The sequence below is a fragment of the Cryptomeria japonica genome, chromosome 9, assembly GCF_030272615.1.
Source record: "Cryptomeria japonica chromosome 9, Sugi_1.0, whole genome shotgun sequence".
In the NCBI taxonomy this organism is placed as follows: domain Eukaryota; kingdom Viridiplantae; phylum Streptophyta; class Pinopsida; order Cupressales; family Cupressaceae; genus Cryptomeria; species Cryptomeria japonica.
This window is the reverse complement of record NC_081413.1, coordinates 720,350,752-720,374,969: the sequence shown is the minus strand read 5'-3', so window position 1 is coordinate 720,374,969 and position 24,218 is coordinate 720,350,752.

The window sequence follows — 24,218 nt, the reverse complement described above, 5'->3', positions numbered from 1 at the left end:
ACTTCGGTGGCACCCTGGGCAAGTACCATGGTGAAAACTAGGTCACCAGCGCCATGCGTAGAGACATTGCTCCTCCCTCCTTCAGGATTCACTTTCATCCTTTCACTTCGCACACACTCACATCCTATTCATTCATAATAAACTTACCTATTCCCATCATGGCTTGTTATTGATCTACCTAAGATTGGTTAGCCATCCATAACCCTCCCTTTTCACTCCCTTTCCATCCATAATAAATCAGATCCTATTTGTGGCTAAGGCAAATCCTACGTCTAGTAATGGGTGTGGAACTGAGAACATCACATGTTTCGAGGAGTACAGTTTCTTCCAGCTTCCTTCAAGTCTATCCGCGCACAATCCGCAATAAAGCAACATCTGCATCGCCAATCCACAATAAAGTATCAGTTTCATGGATTCAGTCAGTTTCATATGAGACACAGCAGCAACAATGGGCTTCAACAAATCAAATCTTTCAACAGACTCAGACAACATATGGTTCAGTGCTATCTACCCTTTTTGTGAAAGTGAACATTGTGACCACAATCAAATAAGACTTATACAAGTGACAAGAGACACTAAACTTGAGGACTACAGTGGATGTTGGTGTCGAGTCTTGGTTTTCTTTTGATTTTATCTTTTGGTGACATGTCTTTTAGCTTTTCCAGAATGTCTTTGACTAGAGATTCTATCTCCAGGATGTCTTTGACTAGAAAGGCGAGGATGGGGTATAGTCACCTATTTGCATTTGCTGTCTGTGGATTGTCTCTTAGTAATGCTATGACTTGTCCAAGGATATGAGGACACTGTGAGTCTAGTATGAACTGGGGCATTCCTTGTTTGTGACTGTCTTATCTCCATGCAAACGGGTACAATGACTTTCTGGGTCGAACATATGCCTCGATTGTCATAACCTATTTTGCCATAATAAAGCTCAATGATGATAACGCACAAGAAGCTCTTTCACTTTCATATCTTTTGTCTTTCATCCCCCCTTTCTTGATTGACTTCCATCATCCTTCTCGAGTCCGCGTAGCCTGCTATCACATGACTGAGTATAATGACACACCAAAAACATTTGCATTTCATGTAGTTGCACCTACATTTCCACATATAAGCATTTCACACATACATATAGATATCACAATTGCATCACATTCTGCACACAACACTTGTTAGCACAATTTACATTTGCATTATCATATTCATATGCATTACTTACATTCACATTTGCATCATGCATACACATATAAAATATAAAAAGAACAAAAAAAAAAATATTGCATTGCATCATATACATATTTGCATCCATATCATAAGCATCACATAAGAACATCTCATCACATAGGTACACATGCATATAGTTGCCGCAAAGATGCATCATCTCATATATATATATAAAGTGTCATGATACAATGATGTCAAAATCATATGGCTACAATCACCCGCAGGTGTCTACATCATTATACAAAATGGTACAAAACTGATACAGAGGAACTCACTGATCACTCCTGCCAACACTATTGGTAGTGCTAATCCTATCCATGTCATGGTATCCCATGCCACGTGTCCTGCCCTCATCTCCAGTCTTGGATCCTAGAACACTCATCTCAGTGCATCCATGTCTCCATCTCAATCGTAGGGTACTAACTCCCCATAGATCGGTATCCGCAGAATCCTATATACATCCTCTAGGGTGACTGTCATCTCACCCATCGGCAGATGAAACGTGCACGTCTCAGAGTGCCATCTCTTAGCCAGCGCAGTCAACAAACCCATGTTTGCCCAAAACTCAGGCACATATAGTACATGTCTCAAACCCATCTCCTCGATGGCAGCTCTATCCTCGAGCGACAACTTAGGTCGCAACCTCTGCGTCGACGGGAATCTCTCCCGTGACTCCAGCATAGGCAGATACTCCTACAGTCAAGCAATCAATCATGTCAGTTATTGTGGCATTCACTGTTTATCACAAAATGCTACTCGCTATCTAAATGCATATGGTTATCTATCCTAGTGACACTCACTGTTCATCACAAAGTGTTGCTATCTATCCTAGTAGTGCTCCCTGTTTATCACAAAGTACTACGTGTGTGACATTCCCTATTCATCACAAAGTGTTACTCACATTCGCACTCCCTGTTCATCACAAAGTGCTGCATATCTTGGTGCTCCCTGTTCATCACAAAGTGCCTTGATCAATCCTAATCTTCCTAGAGGACCTGTTTGAGTGTATCCTCTCAACAGCTTATCCAATCGACAGCGTATGTTTATCACAGAACTGGCGATTTGACCTAGAAGACTAAAACCATGCATTTTGACACATAAACGTGCTTTAAACTCATAAACGCGATTATATACTGCACAAACGCGCTTCTGCAACACAGACGCGCTTTATGGACACAAACGTGCCTATATCATGCACAAACGTGGCCAGGGAACATAGACGTCCCTACATGACATAAACGCCTCTAAAATTCACAAATGCGCCCGCAATCAACGCAAACACGGTCCCAGGCATAAACGCGCCTGGAACCGACATAGACGCGCCTGTTGGACACAGACGCGCCTGGCACTGACACAGACGCGGTTGCGCGTTTTTGCATTTTTTAAACTACCCTATTCCTTGCGCATTTATTGCTACCTAGTGAGCATTAATGACAAAAATTGAAATGCGTGAAGGTACAAGGAGGTTTCATGGTACTTACCGGCTCTCCTGCCTCTGCTGGCCTCTGGAATCGGCGAACGCGGTCGAATCTGTGAACGAAGGCCATCGCTGCTGACTGCTGCTGCTCTTTTCTCGCTCTGCACTATGATCTCGTAAGGGTGTGGATGACAATGAGGATGTCTTTTGCTCGTGGTCTATCTTATAGCCTACCCTAGCCCTCGCCTTCATTTCTCGAGTCAGTATTCTTCATCCCGTGACTCTGTCACTTTATTCGGTCAACCCATTCTAGCCTTTTTTTCTTATCGAGAGACTGTCTGCAATCTTTTCAGACATTTTCATCCAATCTCTCGAGGGGGCATATCATTCCCATTCTGGGGCAACTCTGTATCAGTTCATCTTATCTTCTTTGAAACAACGTGACAAGCCGCATTGTCTCAAAGAGGGGCAAAATGTAGACACCCAAAATTGTCATGTCTAATTAAATAAATATTTTATTTATTTAATTATCTAAGCCTAATTCTTCTATTAATTAAATAAATCTTTATTTATTTAATTAATTCATTTATCCTCTTCTAGCCTTATTTCTTATTTAAATAAATACATTTATTTATTTAAATTATCCCTTTCCTAAATTAAATAAATATTTTATTTATTTAATTGTCTTATTCTTCTATTAATTAAATAAATCTTTATTTATTTAATTAATTCATTATCTTTTTCTACACATGACACATGTCATTCATCTCTTAATTCCTACACTACCTACCCCTTTCATTATTTTACTATTTCTTATACCTACCCTCTAATCCTAGCCGACCTCCTTTTACACCTCTCAATCTTAACCCTCCATTTCATATTGTGTCTTCTATTTAAGAAAATGCTTTCTTCATTGTCAAACCCTAACTACTTGATCAATTGACTACACTACGATCCTACTTGCAACCACATTCCGTTCTTTGTTGAGCTCTTGTGCATATTAAAATCTGAGAGCAAATATATCAAGCAAGATCAATGGAGATAGGAAAAATGGAGATCAAAACCCTAGTGGACATGTGATGGTATAATCTTTCTGATTTCATTTTATTTGCATTGTCTTAGGTAATCTTCATATGTTATGGTGGATCTTTGTTCATTGTTAGGCTAGGGTTTGGTGGTTGAATTCATTTAGCCTTTCAATATTTGTTATTATTGTTATCCATTTTCACCATACACAGTGGCATTATTTTCTGATTTTGATGGACGTATGTTTTCAGAAATCTCAGTTTCTTGTGACTGTACCTATCTAATCCTCGTTTCTGCAACTTTTGGGACTCCGTTTGGGCTCATACGAACTCCTTTTCAGGTGCCGCTTTTTTTGAAAGTGCATAATTTTTTGTCTACTCTCACAATATGCTATCAGTTTACAACAATTTTGGATAGAAATTTTAAATTCATCATATGGTCTTATTTGGCCAATTTGGCACTTGTCTTGCATAGATCTATCTTGTTGGTCTTTTGCTTTGTAGTTCTCAGCCTATTGGAGCAGTGGAAAGAAGCTACGCATACTGTTGTTTACATTTTTAACATGGTGCAAGTAAGAGTGAATCACACAAAGACAACTTATGAACTATAAGATGGAAAACCTCCTATAGTTAGGTATTTTATAATCTTTGGAAGCAAGTGTTACATAAGGAGAGATGAGGAAGATTTAGAGAAGTTTGATGCAAGGTCAAATGAAGGAATATGTTTGGGATATTATACAAGAAGTAAGGCATATTGGTTTCACAACAACAGATTGAATAAGATTGTGGAGAGTACAAATGTCAAAACTAATGAAGAATGGAACTTGATTGAGACTGTACTTGAATTAGAGATTGATATTGAAGTTTTTGATTAATGAAAAATCAGGTTTTGAAGGGGCCCCGAAACCCTTTACAAGCAAAACTATGACAGCAAAGCCACAAGAAACAGTTTAAAAGGAAAAAACCAGCGGAAAACCAAGGAAAACCCACAAAAACCCCTAAAAGCCAGTAGGCCATCCAGGAATCAGATTTTATCCAGGGCTTTAGCCAGAGTGCTACTAATTTCCTATAGCTCTTTGATGTTGTCTTTGAGGTTGGGAGGGTCCTTGGCCGCAGCAGCCACAACTTTCTTGATACTGGCCCTATTGTTGCACAAGAGAAGAATTCTCTAGAAGATAAATAAGAGACAAGTGTAAGAGAAAAAGAACTTAAACAAGCACCTAAGATGTCGACAAAGTATGTGTGGAAGAATCATTCAGAGGAATAAATCATTGGAGATAAGAATAAATATGTTCAGACAAGAAGAAGACTCGTAGAAACCAATGAACAAGCAAATTATTGTTTCTTATCCTAGGTGGAGCCAAAGACCTATGCAGAAGCTAGTGGGGATGAAAGTTGGATAAAGGCAGTGGAAAAGGAGCAAAATTCGATAGAGAAGAATTAGACATGGGAATTAGTAGCTAGACCGGTGGATAAGAATGTGATAAGAACTAAGTGGTTGTTCCAGAACAAGCTAAATGAAGATGGATAAGTCGCAAGGAACAAGGAAATATTGATTTATAAGGGTTATTCACAAGTTGAAGGTATAGACTTTGATGAGACATTTACTCCAATAGCAAGGACGGAGGCTGTAAGGATGTTTCTTGCATTTCCTGCATATAAGAACTTTAAGGTATATTAGATAGATGTCAAATCAACATTCTTGAATCGACAGTTTGAAGAAGTATACATTGAACAACTAGATGGTTTCAAGCTATCAAAAGATCTAGAATGGTTTGCAGACTCAAGAAGGCACTTTATGGATTCAAGCAAGCTCTTAGAGATTGGTATGCAAGATTGGATAGGTATTTGTTGCAGCAAAATTTCATAAAAGGTACTATAGATAGCAATCTTTATTTTAAAATTGAAGGTGATAAATTGTTGATTGTTGTTGTGTATGTTGATGATATCATATTTGGAGGATATGATAGTGTATATTGAAGAAGTTTGTAGAAGAAATACAAAAAGAGTTTGAGATGACAATGGTAGTTGAGTTATCATTTTTTCTGGGTCTTCAAGTTACACAATCAGAAGGCATTTTCATTTCTTAGACCAAGTATATCAAGGAGACATAGAAGTTTGGGATGAAGAATTGTAAATTAAGTAACAATGATGGATACTACAAAGGCAAAATACATTACAAAAGTATTTTATCATACTCAAAGTCATATGGATGAAGCAAACTCTTAGTGATATCAAGATGAAGTATGATGAGGTAATTCCTATTATGTGTGAAAATATAGGTGCAATTAACATTTCAAAGAATCTGGTGATGCATTCAAGGACTAAAGACATTTCAATATGGTATCGTTTCTTAAGAGAGAAGGTTGCAAAGAGGGAAGTCAGATTAAAGTGTGTGCCTATTAAGGAACAAACTACAAATATCTTTACTAAGGCTTTAGTGAAGGGTACTTTTGAATATCTTCGACAAAAGTTAGAGGTTATTGGCCCTCCTTTAAACTAGATGCATTCAAGTGGCACATCTATCAAATAAAAGCTTTAAAGTTCATATTTTGTCCCCTAGATTGATGTGGTTGTTGCTCTCATGGGGAGCACTGCAGTGTGTGTGATTTTCTAGTTGCAGGAAAGTGGTTGCAAATGGAGTGTTGCATTGTTCAAATTTATTCCCAAAAAAGATGAAGGGGAGAGATTTCAGTAAAGTAGTTGTTTGTAGTAGTGTGCTCTTTGTCCTTGATGTCAAAGAGGGAGTTTAATAGATGAAAGTGTTATTTTTTGTTGGTGGTACAAGTGTTGCCATCAATGACAAAGAGGGAAAATGTTGGAAACTTGAGTTATGTTGTCATTGTATCAAAATTGTTTGGTGTTTGTTATTGATGTCACAATCAATTATGTGCAAAAGTGCAGAGGTTGTAGCAAATTTTTAGTTGTTTAGTTGTGTGGATGTGATGTTGATATGTTGTCTAGTATGAGGTGTTTCTAGAAGGCTACAATAGTGGGAGTTTCAATATGCATGAAACAATATTTAATGTCCTAATGGAAGAATGTTTTGAATTCTTTGGTTTGTGAAGATTATGGCTTGTGGTTCTAGATATAATGTTTGTAATTTGTGTATATTATAGTATCATGTTTTCAGGTCCTCTATTGCTCAAATGGTAGAGTTCGTTGTTGTTTCTGATAGTGAGGTTTTCTATTAGAATTGGTCCAAAGAATGATTGGTGATTCTCAAATATGTGAATTCAAGTGTTGCATCTTGGAGGATATGTTTTATTTGGTTCATGCAATGTTCCACTTCAATTTTCTAGTGCTAGTTTGATTGACAAGTGAATTATGTTGTTTTGTATTCGGATGCTCAATTGTGTTGACTTTTGGTTGACCCAATTGGTTTATCTTATTTGGATCATTCTTTTTTGGTTCAGATATGCATTAGAGCTTGAGTTTGAATGTTGATATGGGTCTCACCATGGCATGTGTAGATCCGCATCATGTATTTTGCATTGGAGGATGTTTTTGGGCCGATTGGTTTGCATGCTTTATTGATCATTTACACATTTTTTCTTATGTCAATTTTGGAGGATGTGTTAGTGTGTGGGGTTCGTTGGAAGCGTTTCAGAAGGATGTGTTGTGATGTGTTTGGGTCCCCTCTATCTCTTGGAATGGACCACATTATGTGTTACTGGTCTAGGTGGCCTGATTTATGTAATATTGTATATTTTGTCTATGGTCAACCTAGTTGAGGGTTTTAATAAATGCTCTTGTATTAATAGATATGTGGTTGTATGAATTGATGTATAGATTGTGCATGAATTGATGTGAAGTGGATGTACAAACAAATTTGGTGTAGCAAAAGTGTGAAAGTTAGTTTGTAAAAATTTTTGATGACGATCCTTCAATATGATAGTGTTTTGAGAAAATGGTTGATGTCAAATGTGTTTGCCATGACATTGGTCATTGGAACAGTGGTTCAAGGACAATTTCATGATCATGAAATCTTGTTCATTTCAATTCATCTATTCATTGTACCTATTGAAAAGAAGGGTAAGTGCACCAAGATGGTGAACAAAAAGGGGGGTATAAGTGGCCACTTTTTTTTCTTCTGAAAATAGGTAAACCTGAACTTCAAAGAGATATTCAAAGGTCACACACTCAAAACTAGGAGTTGAGAAAAGAATAAGAATTGTAGTACTTTGAGTCTAGTTTCTAAACTACCAATTTTTAAAAAAATTGGATAAGATTAAGAGGGTCAAACCTTTCTCGCATGAAAAACTATTCCTGATTTTTTCTGAAAAACATAACATAGTTGTTTTCGTGCGTTGCACAAAATATATAATTAGATTTAGTATTTTGAAAAACCCTTTGGTAGGATGATAGGTAAGATTGAGATCTAGAAGTTTTGTATTTTTTTTGTAAATTTTCAATGAGTGTTTTTTTTAAATGATTTTTTGAAGTGACCGCATCCTGAAAATTTGGTACTTGTTCGTGCGTTGGGCATAACTTGCATCAAAATAATTGAAAATGAATTTTTATTTTTTTTTAAATTGTATAGAATCTAGTGTAGAACAATAATATGTAATTTATTTTGAATTTGGTCAAGTATATCAAAATTTATTAAAAAAATGGTTGATGTATGTCTCTGAGGACTATCAAGGCACTGGTAAAGAAAATTAAAGTTTACTATGCTAATGTTGTCTAAAAATACAAAAATTTATATGGTCAAAAAGATGAGAAGACGTGTGAGATTATGGTGGTAATTTTAGAGATACCCACTTGATCATTTGTAAACCTAATGATGATAAAGTCAAAAATGTTGGCATATGCACACTCCAATGAGACATTGTATGTGATTGAAGGTTTTGTCATTGATGGCAACCTTGCAATCCTATGGCACTGGCAAAGACATTATACCAGCATCAACAGATCACAGTCTACACCGGCACTCAGGACACTAGCACCGGCATAGAAGAAAGGAAGTATACCAGCACAGAGGCCAACAAGATTTTGTTATATTTTATTTTGTTTATTATTGTAAAAATGTGTAAGCCGACTTGGCAAATTGTAAAATGACTCTTATATATAAAAGAGATCATTGTAGACATTTGGAATGAGATGTAGAAGATATATAGAAAACTATTAGGCAGACCTATTGTACGAAATATAGGTTAAGGGGTATATGTAAAGAATAGAGCAGGAACCGGTACTGAATCAGGCATTGAAGATGCTATTGCAAAGCAGTACAAGATATTGGATTTGTATAATCCTTATTGTAAGTCAGTGAGACTTCCCATTGAGCAGTGAGCTCTAGGTAGTTGGCCTTCCTACATGTGCAGGCCCCTATTGTAAGTAATATTCTCTTATTGGCCAGTGACTGAATATTGTGGGTCACAAATCCCACTGAGTTTTTTCCCACACCGGGTTTCCTTGTTAAAATCTTGTGTTATGGTGTGTTTTTCATGTGGATGTTCTTGATTCTGTTTATTGCATTATTTCTTGCATACCGGTACACTATTATATTATGTTTTGCATGTTTTAAGTTAATAAATTCCATTAACCGGTCAGATACTGATTCACCCCCCCCCCCCTCCTCAGTATCTGTGGGATCTCTAACAATTGGTATCAAAGCTTGGTCCTCTATTTTCAGAAGCCTAACAACTTGAGGAAGATCTTGACACCGGTAAAGATGGAAAATCTAATGAAGCAACTTGAAGGAGCTCTTATAGACTATGATGCAGAAAAATTGAAAAATATCAAACTAGAAGATGATTTAAGGGCATCTCAGGATATCATTTAGGCACTTCAAGAAAATTTTACTGTTGCAAGAAATAAGAGAAGAGAACTTTGTGAAAAAATGCAAAATGCGAATGATGAAAAGGAATCACTTAATGATATGATAAGCAAGTTGAAACAAGAGATCATGACAACAAAAAATGAAATGCAAGATATGACTATGAGATTTTGCAAAGAGATTGAGGATAGGAAGAAGAATGAAAAAGAATTGACCAGAAGACTAAGTGATGCAGCAAATGAGAACACAAGACTTAGCTATGAAAATGACATGTTGAAGACAAATCTGATGCATACTCAGAATGATTCAAATGAACTGATGAGACAAAAGGAAGTCTTAGAAAGAGAACTAGAAACTGCAAATCAACATAAAGAGAAAATCAAGAAAAGCTCAGAGGAACTTGGCACCTTGCTGAAGAATCAAAAACCTAAAGGTGACACTTCTGGAATTGGCTTTGAAGTTGGTGAAAGCTCCGGTACTGCAAATACTCAGGATCACAGCAAACCAGTAAGACAACCTAATGCTTATAAATTCAATGGAAAATGCTTTAACTGCAATAAGTATGGTCATAGGGCAAATGAATGTAGATCTAGAAATTATCAGAATATCAACACACCCACCGGTCAATGTTCTAAATGTAACAAAGTAGGTCACAATTCTGAAAACTGCAGAATGAATGTGAAATGTTATGTTTGTGGAAGATTTGGACATTTATCTAATCAATACAGAACACAAACCGACATAGGTTATGGAAAAGCTATTCAAAAGAATAATGTAATTTGTTATGCATGTAACAAGATTGGGCATATTGCTAAATTATGTAGAAGCAAAGGAACACCGAAAGACAACAAAAATTCTAGCTTGAAAGGTAAAGAAAAAGTTGAAGAGGTTAAGAAAGAATTCTCAAAACAATGGATTAGAAAAGCTTATCTAAATATTGGGAATACTCCTCCAACGATAGAACCAACCAATGCTTCACCGGCAGGATAGAGCAATGCTTCACCAGCAGGATAGAGTGATACTTCACCAGAAGGACAGAGTAATGCTCCACCGGCAGGAAGTTCTTCATCCAATTGAAGAAAATTTCTTTGAGGGTTTGGCAATCTATTGATACATGTGCTATTATTCCCTCGGTTAGAGATAAGAAGTTGAAAATTACTCATCACCGAAAAACAATGTTAAGTAAATACTTAACCGGCATGTAATTAATGTGGTAGATAGCGAATAGACACTATATAATCAAGGTTTTGGCTCCATTTCATTTCACCGAGATTTCAAATTTACGAAGAGCGCGAAGACTCCGGGCTAAGGCATTTCGAGCAAGAAGCAAGAACACTCCAAGCAATCATCCATCCTAAAGGCAGTAAAAGATATTTAATCATGGCATCCACCTCTGCAATTGAATACATAGCAAACCCTACTATTGTTGAAGTGATAAAAAGACCTAGGCCCGTATTTCAGTTAGTTCCCGAGATAGCAAAGAAAGATGATACCTTAGGTGCTTTTTCTCAAATTCCTAAGGGAGTTGTTTATGCTGAAGACCCCATAATGTACATCCACTGCAACATTGAAGAGTTAGGAGATGAAGAAATTAAAACCATGTTTAAAATTGTGATATGTGATAATATCGACAATATAAAAGGTGAACACAAGATCATTGAGACCCTAGGATTTACAGAGATCCTTAGCATTCCTGAATTTCCCAAGGATGTGATTAGGATAGTCTTAAGCAGGGTATATGGTGAGTTTTTCTGGTTAGATGCAGTCCACAAGATCACTAAGGAAGCTGTGAAAGTTGTCACAGGGTTACCAGCCACTGGTAAAAGACCAAATAAAACCAAGAAGGTTTCCACTGACCTAGTTATAAACCTAACTGGTGCAACATTCGACAAAAGGTCCCTAAGAGTTAATGATGTAACAGATATCAATGTGAGATTCATCAACATGATATTAGGATATAAAGCTACTCATGCAAATAGACTTAATTCAATTTCAAGCTTATGCATTAAGAGTGCTTATGACATTGTCACAGACAATGCAAAAATTGATATATGTGAATGGTTAAAGGATGAATTAATTGACAACCTTGGAAAGATCAAGAAGGACAAGAAAGGAACTTTCAGGTTTGGAAATCTGTTAGTATGTCTGATGCTACACATAACAAAATAGGTTCCTGGTATAGGTTACAAAGAACTTGGATATGATATACCGATAGGCAAACAATTAACAGAACTATTCAATAATATGGGTGAGAACAAGGAAAACAATATTCATGACTTTTTTCAAGTATTAAAGACCAAAATGAAGAAAAGAATAAGGTTATCACAGAAGATTGTAGACAAATACAAAGATGAAATATGCTTTGTAATCAAGAAAGATGAAATCTGGATGGAAGCGGTCATCCCAAGGATAGTTTGGGTAACCGAGATGGGCTATGAAACAGATGATCACATAGTTGAAACATATGCTAAAGCACTTCTGGAAGCCCCCAGAGAACCTAAGGAAGAAGTATTTGGTAGTGCAAAAAATATAGAAAGTCAAATACAATCTAAGAAGAGGGTGAAAAAGGTTGAAGCAGTTGTGAGAAGAGGTTCTAGACAGGCAAAAACTATCAAAGAAGATGTATTGAAGAAAACCGGTATAACGGAGGATGAGTTAGCAGCTTCACAACTTGAAACTCACCTATCACCGGTAGGTACTTCTTCAGGAAGTGACATGCCTACAACTTTCAAAAGAGTTGTAAGAAAAAGAGATCCCTCACCGGCAACCACACCTTCACCCAAGAGGACAAGGCAAAAGCAACAAGCAGTGAGATCTTCGGTAAGAAAGACCACTCCAAAGAAGAAACTGACACCCAAGAAGAAGAAAAGGACAAACAAAGACTTGGCCCCTCTTGATATACTACTGAATGAAATCACAGAGGAAGGTAAATTGAAGAACATAGAGAAAATATATGACACTCTAACAGCTGATGAAAAAGAGCAAGTTGAAAATAGTGTTATATTACATATGGATATGTACAAGAAATTTTTGATGGAAGTAGTCAATGAAATCCCTAATGAACTATTCAAAAGACTAGAAGCAAGAAGACAAGCAGTGATAGAACTAGATAAGAAAATAAAGATTGAAAAGCTACTTGTTGTATATCCGGTAAACTCTCCTCAAGAAATTGATGACCTAATTGCTCAAGCCAACATGACAGTATTTTCTACTGCACACCAGCACGTTGCTTTAATGGTAGGAAGAGTTAATGAGGTAACATAAGAGACTGAAGATGGATGGGATATATTCTTGGTTGAGAAAGAAAAACAAGAAGAGTACAGGAACCCCAAACCCATAAAAGTTTATTAGAAAAATAGAGACAAGGGGAAAGGAAAAGTTGGTGGACCACTTAGTATCAAGGTTAGAGACAACTTACCCCCACCTCATTTAAATACTCCACCGGTAAAATCAACAACTACTGAAGATCAACCGGCAGCTGAGAGTATGGATACAGAGGATAATAATCCTAATCCTGAAGTCCTATATACTGTAGATGTTGATACTCAGAAGATCAACATAGTACAATAATTTGAAAAATAGAAATAAAAGAAGAGTCAGTGAAGGATAAAGTAGAAGTTGAAAAATAGAAATTCTTTGATGAGAAAATAAAGAAGTGTAATAGAGATTTTGACACACTTCTACCAGAATTATGTAATTTGTTGAAAGAGTACAATAATTTGTACAAAGATACCTGTAAAAAAAACTTTTTGACTGTAGATATAGACAAGAAAATGAGCAAGGTACAAGATGAGATCAATAAACGTGCAGATAGTTTTGTCAACTCACCTAATACACTATCAGTTTTTGAGGAAAAGATAACAAATTTTGAGGAAGAACTACTTAAATTGGAAAGAGAGAAAGAAAGGGTAATAAATAAGGCAAAACATTTGAGATCTAAACTAAGTCCAAGATTGGACTATCTAGCATCTCTGCGGATGGAAGTATCTGAGGCACTAATATAGGGAAGCAAAACACCGGTAGAGCATTTGCAGCATCTCACCGGTACAGTGAAGAGAACAGAGACAACAATAAAGGATAGCAAAAAGTTTATGGACAGTATAAACTTGATTTTGGGAGATCTTTTTCAAATTGTAACGACCTAGCTACAAGGTTGAGACTACAAACTCTACTGACATCTTGACAACCTTTGTCATTGATGCCAAAGGAGGAGTAGTGGGATGAGAAAATTCAAATCACAGGACAAGAACCATATGCTCAGGGGGAGCACACACATTTTTGGTAAAATTTTTGGACTTCACATTTTTGGATCATTTTTTAAATTTCTCATGAGTGTTGCCATCAATGCCAAAGGGGGAGATTGTTGGCATATGCACACTCCAATGAGACATTGTATGTGATTGAAGGTTTTGTCATTTATGGCAACCTTGCAATCCTATGGCACCGCCAAAGACATTACACCGGCATCAGCAGATCACAGTCTACACCGGCACTCAGGACACCGACACCGACATAGAAGAAAAGAAGTATACCGGCACAAAGGCTGATAGGATTTTGTTATATTTTATTTTGTTTATTATTTTAAAAATGTGTAAGACGACTTGGAAAATTGTAAAATGACTCTTATATATAAAAGAGATCATTGTAGACATTTGGAATGGGATGTAGAAGATATATAGGAAAATATTAGGCAGACCTATTGTGCGAAATATAGGTTAAGGGGTATATGTAAAGAACAGAGCAGGAACCGGTACTGAATCAGGTATTGAAGATTCTATTGCAAAGCAGTACAAGATATTGGATTTGTATAATCCTTATTATAAGTCAGTGAGACTTCCCATTGAGCAGTGAGCTCTAGGTAGTTGGCCTTCCTGCATGTGTAGGCCCCTATTGTAAGTAATATTCTCTTATTGGCCAGTGAGTGAATATTGTGGGTCACAAATCCCACCGAGGTTTTTCCCACACCGGGTTTCCTCGTTAAAATCTTGTGTTATGGTGTGCTTTTCATGAGGATGTTCTTGATTCTGTTTATTGCATTATTTCTTGCATACCGGTACACTATTATATTATGTTCTGCATGTTTTAAGTTAAGAAATTTCATTAACCAGTCAGATACTGATTCACCCCCCCCCTCTCAGTATCTGTGGGATCCCTAATAGATAAATCATGTTGGAAGATGGAAAAACATGTAAAGGGACAAAAATGGAGGGAAAATGGGCTTCCAAGTTTTAGGGTCATTTTCCAACCCTCTTACCAAGCCAAAACCCACACGGGTTCTAATGTGCAATATAACCCGCTAGGGTTTTGAAAAACAAAAAGTACCATTCATAGTTCTACATAACCCGTACGGGTTATGTAAAACTAAAACCATCATTTTGAATTTCCCATAACCCGTACTGGTTATCAAAAATATCATTTTGAGTTTCACAAAACCCGAACGGGTTATGAAAAACCATTATTTTGATTTTCACAAAATACATATATAATGTGTGTTTATGTATGTATATATGCGTATCTATAGTTATATATATACATATATTTATATAGATATATGTATATATGTTTGTATACATGCATGTCTCTCTTCTTTTCCTCTCTCTCATCTTCCTTCCCCCATCACTGTCTTTGTCTATTCTAAGCCCTAATTATCCTTCTTGAGTACTATCTCATCTCTCTCCCCCTCACACTTCTCTCTCTGCCAAGTCTCTCACCCTCTTCTCCCTCTCTCTCTCTCTCTCTCTCTCTCTCGTTATCCTGTCCTATTATCACCCTCTCCCCTTCTCTCTCTTTCTCTCCCCTACCTCTCCCTCCCCCTCTCGTTACCTTATCCTACTCTCTCTCTCTCTCTCTCTCTCTCTCTCTCTCTCTCTCTCTCTTTATCCTATTCTCCCCATCTCCACCCTCTCTCTCTCTTCCTCTCCCTCTCCCTCTCTCCCAATCTCCTCTCTCTCTCCCCCTCTCTCTCCCTCCCCCTCTCCTTATCATATTCTCTCCCTCTCTTCTTATTCCCTATTCTCTATCTTACCCCCTCTCCCCCTACTCTCTCTCTAACTGCCTTTCTCACCCCCTCTCCTTATCCTATTCTCTCCCTCTCTTCCTATCCCCTTCTCTCTCTATCTCTAACACTCTCTCCCTCCCCCTCTCCTTATCGTATTCTATCCCTCTCTTCTTACCCCCTACTCTCTCTCTCCCTCCCTTATCTTTCTCTCCCTTATCTTTCTTTCCCTATCTCTCTCCCTCTTTTCCTATCCCCTTCTCTCTTTGTCCCTAACTCTCCCTCCCTCCCCCTCTCCTTATCCTATTCTCTCTCTCTCTCTCTCTCTCTCTCTCTCTCTCTCTCTCTCTCTCTCTCTCTCTCTCTCTCTCAATCCTATTCTCACCCTCTCTCCCTTATCTTTCTTTCCCTATCTCTCTCCCTCTTTTCCTATCCCCTTCTCTCTTTGTCCCTAACTCTCCCTCCCTCCCCCTCTCCTTATCCTATTCTCTCTCTCTCTCTCTCTCTCTCTCTCTCTCAATCCTATTCTAACCCTCTATCCTTTCTCTTTCTTTCCCTATGTCTCTCCCTCTCTTCCTATCCCCTTCTCTCTTTGTCTCTAACTCTCTCTCCCTCCCCCTCTCCTAATCCTATTCTATCCCTATCTTCCTACCCCCTACTCTCTCTCTCTAACTCTCTCTCTCTCTCTCTCTCTCTCTCTCTCTCTCTCTCTCCCTATCCCCTTCTCTCTCTATCTAACTCTCTCCCTATCCCCTTCTCTCTCTCTCTCTAACTCTCTCCCTACCCCTCTCCTTATACTATTCTATCCCTATCTTCCTACCCCCTAATATCTCTCTCTCCCTCCTCCTCTCCCTACTCTCTCTCCCTCCCTCTCTCTCCCTCTCTCAATCCTATTATCACCCTCTCTCCCTTTTCTTTCTTTCCCTATCTCTCTCCCTCTCTTCCTATCCCCTTCTCTCTTTGTCTCTAACTCTCTCCCCTCCCCCCTCCTCTCTCTCTCTCCCTTCTCTTTCTTTCCCTATCTCTCTCCCTCTCTTCATATCCCCTTCTCTCTCTGTCTCTAACTCCCTCTCCCTCCCCCTCTCCTTATCCTATTCTCTCTCTCTCTCTCTCTCTCTCTCTCTCTCTCTCTCTCTCTCTCTCTCTCTAACTCCCTCCCCCTCTCATTATCCTATTCTATAGCTCTCTTCCTACCCCCTACTCTCTCTCTCTCTCTCTCTCTCTCTCTCTCTCTCTCTCTCTCTCTCTCCCTTCTCTTTATTTCCCTATCTCTCTCTCCCTCTTTTCCTATCCTCTTCTCTCTTTGTCTCTAACTCTCTCTCCCTCTGGTGTAGGAGCACCCTTCTAAGGTCTTCCTCCTTTTGGATTTTGTTGGGAATTTGTTTCTTTAAGAAGCCATGTAAATGTAATAAGAGCCAAGAGCTCATTGGTCTTGTTTAGGTCCTAGTTTAGGTCCTAGGTTCACAATTCTAGGTTGAGTTTTCTTGTGGAGTAGAGGGTATGTGTGCCATTGATGTGTTTGGGGTCCTTTTAGCATGGTTGTGTCCATAGGATAGCCCAATGTAGGCCTAAAAGTCAAGAAAAGCAACATTGCAAAAGTTGCTCAAAAGTTGCAAAAAGTTGCATGACAACTTTTCAAAGTTGTCATGCAACTTTTCCAATTAATAGGTAATAACCTTAGCTTGGCGCGGAGAACCCTAACCTTGGCACACAAACTGAGGAAAAGACATTATATATTGTTGCAAACCCTAAAATGAGGGGTTGGATGTCAGATTGAACTGCCCAAGGAAAAAGACCTTTGACTGTGACTGTGTTTTGTTGTCAGTCGGCACAAATGGAGCATTAAAAGAGTGACAATGGATTGTTTTGCAAACTAAATGGTGTTGAGAGTCTTGTATTGTGTTTATACTTTCATTTTGAGCATTTAGGTTAGGTTTATTGTGCAGGTTTTGTGTGTTTTGTAAATACTTTGTGAGTTACTCTTTCACTGTCCAGTTTTGGACTGTTTTGTGTAAATGGGTTGACAACTCCTATCCCCATTGTGGAAACACCATGACACCATGGGGAATAGGAGTGAAGACCCTATACAGTACCTCAGGGGAAGTAGGGCCCTTGAAGATGCAGGAAAGCCTTTCAAAGACCCACTCCTAGGCGAGACTGGACTGTGCCTGGCCAGGAAGGGTTTAGGTTGTAGAGATCCGTGAGAGCAAGGAAGGACAAGGAAGGAGGCACCCTCTGCAGGAGTTGTAGAGGGGTGTGTGGAGCACCATTGGTGAGAAGGAGGAGCTTCCACCAATCTAGATAATGTGGTGAAGATAGAAAACCATCACTGTGACCCTGGAAGGCCTAAAAACCCCTAAATTCACCTAGGGCAGTGTACGGACACTTGGAGGCCCAAAACCAGGAAAATATTTGAGCCTTTGCCAAATGAATAGCAATCCCTTTGGGAAGTTTCACAAGTTTGAGCATCATTTGCAAGAGGGGGCCCTAAAAGTCTGGAATGGAGGCCTAATTGGGCACATTCCTTGTAGCCCTATTTTGTAGGAAAGAAGCAAAATAGTGAGATCGGTAACAAATAGGAAGGTCAAAACCTCTTGGGGGCATGTGAATGGATGGAAAACTATGTCAAAGATCTGTCCTATCCTTGCTAGGACCTAAGAAGGTGTAGGAGGAGCTAAACCCTTATTAGCTTATGTGAGGGTTTTTGAAGCTTGTGAGTAGGTGTGACCTTAGGATAAGTATCACTGGTTGTTGGCGGGTGGATTGGGCAAGGTCAGGAGATTCCACAAGAAAGGGAAGTCCTGGAGACCCTAGTGTGTGGTTGGAACACCTGGTGATCCAAGGAGAGGATCAAGGAGCATAGACTAGGCTAGTCTATCCCATACCCATTCCCATCTGATTAGTATCAAAGCAAATTAAAGATTTGGTGGACTGTGCATGTCTCTATATTCTGGTGAATCAGTAGGGGAGAACATAATGGTCACTAATGCAGAGCTGGCTAGGGAGGTAGAAGAACAAAAGGAGAAAAATAGACTCCTTGAAGATGCTATGAGTGAGATAAGGAACAAGCTGCAAGAAGTGGTTGATTAGAGAGCACAAGAACTCTGGGGTGTGGACACTAGTGACAGAGGCAAGAAAGCTATTCATCTAGATGACATCATACCTGAACCAGACCCCTTAATCAATGAAGAACCTTTTGTAACAGCCATCAAGGCTTTGAATACAAAAGCTTTTGAAGGATTGTCACATTTCAGTGGAAGGATGGACATTGACACCGTCATGGAATGGATTGAGGGTATGGAGAACCACTTTGAGTGTGAAGGTGTGAGAGAAGCTCAAAAGGTTAAGGTTGCCAAATCAAGACTAAGGGGAGCAACCTTGACATGGTGGAAGTACTTGCAAGAGGAGAGAGTTAGCATGGGAAAGCTACCTATTGCAAACTGGAAGGCCATGGTGAGTAAGATCAAGGAGAATTACTTGCCAGAGGATTATGAAGTCCAACTTCATAAGAAGATATAGGGATTGAAGCAAAAAGACCTTGATGTGACCTCCTACACAGAGGAGTTTCAAAAGCTTTGTCTTAGATCCAAAGTCCAAGAAGAGGAATCCATCAAGGTGGCTAGGTATCTAAGTGGCCTAAAGTGGAACATCCAGGAGGAGATAAGCCTATGGGCCCCTACCACTGTCCAAAAGTGTCATCAGCTTGCTGCTAAGGTGGAAGAGAGGAACAAAAGGAAGGGAGACTCCAACAACAGGGGTAGAGGTAGAGGTAGAGATCAAATGAATCACCGAGGTGGTTACCAAAGCAAGGCAAGTGAGAAAAGGAATCAAGGAGAGTCCAAGTTGACTGAGCATAATAGTGAAACCACTCTTAGAGGAGGCCATTCTCGAGGAAGAGGTGCACAAGGGGGCCCAAATAGGAGCAGAGCTACCGGCAGGGGTAATTCCTACTTTGCAACCATGAAATGCTACAATTGTGGTTAATTGGGACACCCGACCTATAGATGCCCTGACAAACCTACCTCATCAAACAGTGGAAAGAGGCTTGCTTATGCCCATGAAGACACATCAAGCAACAAAACACCTAAGGTGGACCATATTGAATTAGAGATTGGAGAGAATCTGATGTTCAATAGAGTCTTGATAAGATAGCCGGTTAAGGATGAACCTAAGCATAGGAGAGCATTGTTTAGGGTGAGATGCAAAATCCTTGGTAAGGTTTGCAAGGTGATAGTTGATTTAGGGTCAACTGATAACATCATATCAGATGAGGCAGCCAAGAAGTTGAAACTCACAAAGATACCCCACACTAGCCCTTACAAGGTGACATAGTTGAATCAAGGACAAAGTGTGCTTGTCAATGAGCAGACTTGGGTAGATTTCTCTATTGGAGGATACAAGGATAAGATCCTTTGTCATGTGTTACCCATGGATGCTTGTCATCTACTGCTAGGAAGACCCTGGCAATTTGATAGGAAGATGATCTATGATGGAGAGGAGAACTCCATTTCCTTCAAGAAGGACAACAGAACCTATAAGATTCAGTCTCTGACAGAGAATGATGAGGGAACCTCAAGAACACCTAGTGTCTTACTTAATACAGGTAAAGAGTTCTTACACCTGCTACATGAAGAGGAGACTGTGGGATGTGCCATCTTTGTGAAGCCAAAGGAGGAGGAAGATAAGTTGCAAACAAAGGTACCTAAGGAGGTAAAACAAATGTTGCAGGAGTATAAAGATATAGTGAGTGATGGAGCACCTGCAACACTTCCACCAAGAAGGTCTATAAGACATCAAATAGACTTTGTCCCCAGTGCATCCCTACCCAATAAAGCAGCATATAAGCTGACTCCTGATCAAAACAAGGAGGTGGCAAGACAAGTGCAGAAGTTGTTGGATCAAGGACTGATCAAGAAGAGCATCAGCCCATGTGCAGTCTCGGTAGTACTAGCAACAAAGAAGGGAGGCAAGTGGAAAATTTGTACTGATTCAAGGGCAATCAATTGGATCACCATAAGGTACAGATTTCCTATTCCTAGAATAGAGGATTTGATGGACTGTTTAAGAGGTGCCATGTATTTTATGAAGTTGGACCTTAAAAGTGGTTATCATCAGATTAGAAATAAGGAGGGTGATGAGTGGAAGACCGCTTTTAAGACCACCGAAGGGTTGTATGAATGGCTTCTGATGCCATTTGGACTTACCAATGCCCCAAGCACCTTCATGAGGTTGATGAATGAGGTGTTGAAGGACTTCATAGGCAGATTTGTGGTGGTGTACTTAGATGATATACTCATCTATAGCAGAACCAAAGAGGAGCACCTAGAACATTTGAGGTTAGTCCTAGAGAGGTTGCATGAAGAGAAGTTGGCAATCAACTTAGAGAAGTGTGACTTTTTGAAGCAAGAGTTAGTCTACTTAGGGTTTGTGGTGTCTAAGGGAACCTTGAAGATGGATCCAACCAAAGTGGAGGCAATCTTGAATTGGCCTGCCCCTAAAACAGGGACTGAAGTTAGGAGTTTCCATGGTTTAGCCCAATTCTATAGAAAGTTTGTGAGGAACTTCAGTGGAATATGTGCACCAGTACTTGACACCATAAAAGGAGGCCTTAAAACTAAGTTCAAATGGACTGAACAAGCTGATGAAGCATTCCAATTATTGAAGCAAGAAGTAGCCACAAAACCCATCCTACTCTTACCTACTTTTGACAACCTATTCACATTGGAATGTGATGCAGGTGGAATTGTAGTAGGGGGTGTATTGAGTCAAGAGGGAAGGCCTGTGGCATTTTTCAGTGAGAAGCTTAATGAGGCAAAGAAGAGGTATTCAGCATATGATCTAGAGTTGTATGCACTAGTTCGGTCTCTCAAGAAGTGGAGGCATTACCTACTCCCAAAGGAATTTGTGGTGTTCACAGATAACCAGGCTTTGAGTTACATCAACACTCAAGAGAAGCTTAGCAATAGACATTTGAAGTGGATGGAGTACCTCCAATCCTTTACATTTACCATCAAGCATAAAAAGGGGCAGCTTAACAAGGTGGCAGATGCTTTAAGCCGGAAGTTATTGACTGTCCATGAATTACAATTGCAGAGCATAGGGATAGAAGGTTTCAAGGATCTCTATGAAGAAGATGAGGACTTCTCATCAGCCTACAAGGTCTGCAAAGAGTTTGAGAATCATTTTCATGGTGAGTATGCAGATTACACTCTTCAAAATGGTCTCTTGTTCAAAGGCAATCAGTTATGTGTGCCTCGAGGATCCATGAGAGAAAATCTCATACAAGAGAAACACAACGGTAGTCTAAGTGGACACTTTCAAATCAATAAAACTTTGGATCTAGTACAGAGGTACTACTATTGGCCTAGGTTGCCAAGGGATGTGAGAAGGTATGTGGAGCAATATGGTGTGTGTCAAAGGGAAAAAGGAGGATCAAGTAATGCAGGCCTCTATCAGCCATTACCGGTCCCAAATAGGCCTTGGGAGTGTGTGAGCATGGACTTTGTGGTAGGACTCCCCAAGACAAAGACAGGTATGGATAGCATCTATGTGGTGGTAGACAGATTTTCTAAGATGAGCCATTTTATTCTATGTAGAACTACTCATGATGCTAGTTATATTTGTACGTTAGGAAATAGGAATCATCACAAAACATTATAAATACTAATCATTAGCTCAATCACAAAAGCTCATTGCAATGATCTATCCTAAAACACATTCAATAGAGACATGAAATAAAAACATTCAAAACTAGAAATTAAGCAAACCAAAGGTGGGATTTGAATGCTCCTTCATGCGGCTCCATTGTTCTTCTTTCCTCTTCAAATGGTTTGGTTGTGGATCTCACCTACAAGTGCACACACATAATTGAAAGCAAGTAGACAAGATTATTGATCAAGAGTACTCGAAATATGATTGATTAGAAATTCGATAGTCTGATTACCAATTTGCTTTGATTGATGAAGATCATCCAATTTATAGAAAAAATGGAGAAAAGACAAGATTAGCATGATTCAATTCAAATGGAAATTGCAAATCAATTATGTCAATTATGACAAATTTATGACAAATTATGCACCTTCTATGCAAAATTTGTTGATTGATGATTTATGACAATTTATGACAAATTTCTATGTCAAGAATTGATTGATTGTCAATTATGACAAATTATGACAAATTTCTATGTCATTCCCATGAATTTAGGAGAGAAATAGGAGGAAATTGAAATTAGGAATTAAGAAATTAGGAAAATTAGAAAAAAAGAGGAAATTAAGAAATTAAGAATTAGGAAAATGATGAAAATTAGAAATTAGGTAAATTAATTAATAATCTTTCATTTATTAATTAATTCACAAAGAGGAATAATTAGCCAATTAAATGAACATTTAATTGTGACAAGAAGTCCTAGGATAAATAAATAAATTATTTAATCCTGGAGGAAGAAATGGCACACAAGGTTAAATGATTAAATCACGAAACCCTAGAAGATGAATTAGGTCTTGATGAAAGATAATTGACTCGATCATGATTTTGAATTGATAAATGACCAATGTTGATAAATGATTTGATTGAGATTGGTTGACAAAAATCAATGACAAATTGACCAAATTGACATGATTGAAAAGGACAAGGATCGATGACGAATTGATCGCAATATGACAAGATTGACAAGGACAAAGATCGACCAAAATCATGACTGAAGATTGTTGTCGACGAGACCAAATTCGAAAGCGAGACAGATGAAGAATGTAGAAGAATGACTCGATGCTCGCAAATGATAAAAACCAAGTGCATGACATAGGAGAAATGTTAATGCGACGCAAAAACCTAAAATGAGGCAATACGCAAATGTTAAAGTATGATTCTGCAAGCGTTGACCATTTTTAGGTGTCTACAATATTGCACATCTCTTCTTTAAGGAGATTGTAAGGATTCATGGACTCCCATTAAGTATTGTTTCAGATAGGGATAGCAAGTTCATGGGCCATTTTTGGCAAACCTTATGGAGAAGACTAGGGACTAATTTATCATTCAGCTCAGCTTACCATCCACAAACTGATGGTCAAACTAAAGTCATTAATAGGGTGTTAGGCAACTTGTTGAGGTGTCTAACCAAGGAGGATGGGCAAACTTGGGATCTAGTTATTCCACAAGCTGAGTATGCCTACAATGACAGTGTAAATAGGACCACTGGAAGGAGTCCTTTTGAGGTTCTCTATGGCAGACATGCAGGAGGGGTGTGTGAACTAAGAGAACTTGGTTCCATGGAGATAAAGAGTGGGCAAGCAGAGGACTTCACTCAAACCATCAAGGAAGTCCAAGAATAGGTCAAGAGAGCCATCCTAGAGTCTACTCAAAAACTGAAAGCTAAAGTGGATGAAAAAAGGAGAGAGGTTCAGTTCAAAGTGGGTGACTATGTGATGGTCCATCTAAGTAAAGCTAGAATGCAAAGCGGCAAGCCTACTAAGCTAGAAATGAAGAGGGTAGGACCTTGTAGAATTCTGTCCAAATATGGTGAAAACGCTTACAAGGTGGATCTTCTTTCAGATTTGGCTATATCACCAGTCTTCAATGTTGCTGATCTGATATTATATAAAGGTGAAATAGCAGGGCAAATTGAGTATCAAGCCAAGGTGCTGCAGGACTTGGATGTAAATACCTTACCTCAAATGAAGTAGCTAATAGCAGAGGAGATCTTGGAGTCAAGGGTGAAGAAGTCTACTAGACACGAGGTCTACATGGAACACTTGGTGAAGTGGGCAGGTCAACCTGAGTCTG